Source organism: Mesoplodon densirostris, chromosome 10 (genome assembly GCF_025265405.1).
Source record: "Mesoplodon densirostris isolate mMesDen1 chromosome 10, mMesDen1 primary haplotype, whole genome shotgun sequence".
NCBI lineage: Eukaryota > Metazoa > Chordata > Mammalia > Artiodactyla > Ziphiidae > Mesoplodon > Mesoplodon densirostris.
The window spans coordinates 79,830,485-79,835,404 of NC_082670.1; the positions used below are offsets into that span (position 1 = coordinate 79,830,485).

Sequence of the window (4,920 nt, forward strand, 5' to 3'; positions counted from 1 at the left end):
GAGGGGTAGTTTTGCTTTGAGAAGAAAAGTTCTTTCACACCAGCATTTAACACATTAACTGAGTAAAGCTTTCATTTTCTTCCAAATGGGTATCCATTTTTCTACATTTCTCTTCAGAACTATGAAGTTCCAGTTGGCTCCTGGAGATAAACAGAGTCATTAAACACTTATTTTTCTTGGTTCCACATGTGTCTTTCCTTCTCCCTTTAAATTTGTGGTCACCATTAATGTATATAAGATGTACTCCCCCTTTTTGTCAGAAACTGTTCAGACAATGTCCTCTTCCTCATACTCTCCCAAGAGGAGAAAAGAACGATCCTCAATGGCAAATGGCGGGTGCAGTGAAGTAACACCAAGAGCTGGCTTCACACTCAGCAGAGAACCCTGCACCTCCTTCTTGTGGAATATGTTCCCCTTTTGATTTTCTACAAACTTGTATGAGGAACTGTTGGGTTTTTTAAAATATATTTATTTATTTTCCTTATTTTATTTGGCTGCATCGGGTCTTAGTTGCGGCACACACGATCTTTGTTGAGGCATGTGGGATCTTTTCGTTATGGCGCGCGGTCTGCTCGGGTTTCTCTCTAGTTGTGGCGCGCAGGCTCCAGGGCGCGTGGGCTCTGTAGTCTGCAGCACATGGGCTCTCTCGTTGAGGTGCACGAGCTCAGTAGTTGTGGTGCACGGGCTTAGTTGCTCCGCGGCATGTGGGATCTTAGTTCCCCAACCAGGGATCGCACCCATGTGCCCTGCATTGGAAGGCGGATTCTTTACCACTGGACCACCAGGGAAGTCCCAGGAATTGTTGTTTGAATCAAGCAGGAGACACTGAATAGTTTCTCTCTTTCTAGGATTTCAAAATAATAGCACCATATTCTAGAGACTAGACTCCGTTTCTGTTCTAAAGCTAGGAGCCAATTACTGACACCAAGATGGCATTAGATGTTTTTAGAGTTGGGTCATCTAGGTGACATTTTGTTAAAAGTGTATGTACATGGGCCAATTATTAGACCTACCAAGTTTTATGATTAGCTGGCCTTAGAAACCTTGTTAAACCACATGTGCAGGTTCATGTGAAGTGGTTACTCAGTTTGATTGTTCTTTGTTGTACCTCCTCTCCCTCCTTCCTTGATAGCTGCTATTTATTTGGTATTTTAAAATATTTCCTCTTGTTGACATATAGATCCATCTAACAAAAAGTCATAACGATACCTTGATCTATAAATGTTCAGAGTCTCTTAAAATCCTAATACAGAATGAGACTGTCTAAAAGTTCTAGTTTTGGAAGTTGCCATCAGCAGCAGATTTTGCTGAATAGTACTCTATGTGTTTAATAATAAGGTTTTCTTTTTCTATAAACTATTTCTTGTGGAACTGTTCTCTCTGATGCTGAGGTTACAGAAAAATATCATTTTTCTGTCACAGTTGGTGTTCTTCAGGCCCTCAATTTAAAATGGATGAGCTTTTAGAAACCTAGGTGGTTATCTACATGAGAAAAATACCTTATCCTGGGCCCCATCGGGTGATTTGGACAAAGCAATGCAATTTAGATGGGGGAAATGGTATGCATTACACTTTATAAGAGCCAGCTTTCAGTAATAACCATCTGACCCTTGTGATCCTATGTTTTCAATTTTCCTGTTAAAGAATGCAGCAAGCAAAGTTGCCAAAGCATATTTTTCTGTCAGGTGTTCACTGATTTGTGAGTTGCTGGGCAGATTTTCCATTTTCAGTGTTAGAAGACAGGAACATCCAACACTTACTTTTCTCTTAAGGTAACTTTTCATGCAACTGTCTCATGGCATATACTAAACTCTGGGTTTGTATTTGAAAAGAAAGCCCCTATGTATGAGTGCAGAGAAATAGTGGCATGATTTTAACCTTGATTCTAGGCTTTTGTTTTGCTTTGGTCTTTTTGATTTGGATATGAGCTCAGTATCTGCTAATTAAAAGAATAAAAATAGCAGCCTATTGCTAATACCAAAATACATTTATTGAGTGCCTACCTTGTATATATTCCTTTGCTAGGCTTTATTCTGGGACATCTTATACAACATATCTTATTTAAAAGACTGATTAATGAAGTAGCAGTTTGGAAATCCCTGGTGGGAAGTAGCTGTGGTATTCAGTATAGTTTCCCCAACTGCCATGCATGGCATCAACCTGAGGATATCTGTGTATTAAGATGAGTAATAAAAAAATCATTTCTAGGAAATGCCCTGTGTCTTTGTACAATTTCCTGGCCTCCAGGGAAAGAAGTCCAGATAACATGAATGTTACTTGGCTTGGTAAAAATGTTGAAGTGAATCATGATCACTGTTCCTTCCTTCTCTTCCTTTTCTTTTCTCTAAATCAAAAAGCAGTTTAACATTAGCGTAGTTGTATTAGTTCTCTGTTGTTGCATAACAAGTTACCCCCAAACTTAGCAGCTTAAAACAACCAACATTTATTATCTCCTAGTTTCTGAGGGCTAGGGATTCAGGAGTGGCATGGCTTGGTAGTTCTGGTTCAGGGTCTCTCATGAGGTTATGGTTAGGAGGGCAGTAGGGCTGCAGTGATCTGAAGGCCAACAACTGGAAAGACTGAAAGACTTTGAAAGATCTGAAGGACTAGGACTAGAAGATGCACTTCCAAGAAGGCTCACTTACTTGGCTCGTGGCAGGAGACCTCAGTTCCTTTCTATGTGAGCCTTTCTACAGTGTCCTTGGGATGAGGCAGCTGGCTCTCCCCAGAGTGAGTGATCTGAGAGTGAGAGCAAGAGCGAGAGAAAGAGAGAGAGAGAGAGAACAAACAGGAAGCCACAGTGGTGTTTTAACATTTTATTTTATATTGGAGTATTGGAATATAGTTGATTAACAATGTTGTGTTAGTTTCAGGTGTACAGCAAAGTGATTCAGTTATACATATAGATGTATCTATTCTTTTTCAAATTCTTTTCCCATTTAGGTTGTTACATAATATTGAGCAGAGTTCCCTGTGCTATACAGTAGGTACTTGCTGGATATGTCATTGTAGTTTGGATTTGCATTTCTCTAATAATCAGTGATGTTGAACATCTTTTCATGTGCCTCTTGGCCATCTTTATGTCTTCTTTGGAAAAATGTGTATTTAGGTCTTCTGCCCATTTTTGGATTGGGTTGTTTGTTTTTATGATATTAAGGCACATGAGCTGTTTGTAAATTTTGGAGACTAATCCCTTGTTGGTTGCACTGTTTGCAGATATTTTCTCCCATTCTGTGGGTTGTTTTTTCATTCTGTTTATGGTTTCCTTTGCTGTGCAAAAGCCTTTGAGTTTAATTGGGTCTCATTTGCTTATTTTTGTTTTTGTTTCCGTTATTCTGGGAGACAGATCAAAAAAGATATTGCTACAATTTATGTCAGAGTGTTCTGCCTATGTTTTCCTCTGAGAGTTTTATAGTGTCCAGTCTTACATTTAGGTCTTTAATCAATTTTGAGTTTATTTTTGAGTATGGTGTTAAAGAGTGTTCTAATTTCATTTTATTTACATGTAGCTGTCCAGTTTTCCCAGCACCATTTATTGAAGAGACTGTCTTTCCCCCATTGTATAGTTTTGCCTCCTTTGTCTTGGATTAATTGACCATAGGTGCATGAGTTTATTTCTGAGCTTTCTATCCTGTTCCACTGATCTATAGTTCTGTTTTTGTGCCAGTACCATACTGTTTTGATGACTATACCTTTGTAGTATAGTCTGAAGTCAGGGAGCCTGATTCCTCCAGCTCCATTTTTCTTCCTCAGGATTGCTTTGGCTATTCGGGGTCTTTTGTGTCTCCATACAAATTTTAAGATTTTTTGTTCTATTTCTGTGAAAAATGCCATTGGTAATTTGATAGGGATTGCATTGAATCTGTAGATTGCCTTGGGTAGTATAGTCATTTTGACAATATTGATTCTTCAAATCCAAGAAGAATATATCTTTCCATCTGTTTGTGTCATCTTTGATTTCTTTCATCAGCATCGTATAGTTTTTGAAGTACAGTTGCATTTCTATACACTAACAACAAAAGATCAGAAAGAAAAATTAAAGAAACAGTCCCATTTACCATTGCATCAAAAAGAATAAAATACCTAGGAATAAACCCACAGTGACTTTTATGAATTAGTCTCCAAAGTCACTCAACTGTCACTTTCTCTTTATTCTATCTGTTAGAAGTGAGTCACTAATTCCATCGCACATTCAAGGGGAGGAGAATTAGACTCCAACTCTTAAAGGGAAGAGTATCAAAGAATTTGGGAAAATGCATTCAAACTACCACAGTTGTACTTGTCATTTAAAGTTTACAAAGAGTTTCCAAACATTGTTCCTTCAAAAGAGTTCACAATGGCAGTAGTGCCTTTCTCGCCTATCACTAAGGTGCAGGGCCTCTTGCTGTAGAAGAGCTGTAATATATTATCAGGCTTTTGCATAACTCTCTGCTTCTAATTACTATCCTATGGCATTCTGGCCAGAATTTGTATTAGCCAGTGGAGAAATGATAATGTGCTGAGACATTTTGCTGTGCTCAAACAGAGCACTTCCCCGTGGTTTTAAGATTTTCCATCATCCTATTTTCCTTATCATGAGGATGGTATCACTGAAGAGCAAGTATGAGTGGACTGACTGATTCATTTCATGAGCACTGAGGAGAGAGAGGAACATCTCTCTTAAGTTTGTGGTTCTCCTTGGTAAGACAAATTTAAATAAATCACATGTTCATAAAGAAAGCTTAGAAAAGACCATCACAGTATACTGGAGTAGATTTTATATTTATTAATAGTAATAAAGCCATTTTTATATTCACCTCTTGAGAAACATTAAGTGTTCTAAGATACTAACTTAGGGACTTGTTAATGAGAAAGGTGCTGGTTTGGAAAGGTTTTTTTTTTTTTTGTTGTTGTTGTTCTTTTTAATCTTTTATGTTAACA

General features: G+C 38.0%; 1 pseudogene; it reads right to left on the bottom strand.

Moving 5' to 3' along the window:
* Positions 1-267: 267 nt before the first annotated feature.
* Positions 268-445, bottom strand: LOC132498082 (small nucleolar RNA U3; annotated as a pseudogene).
* Between the last annotated feature and the right edge of the window lie 4,475 nt (positions 446-4,920).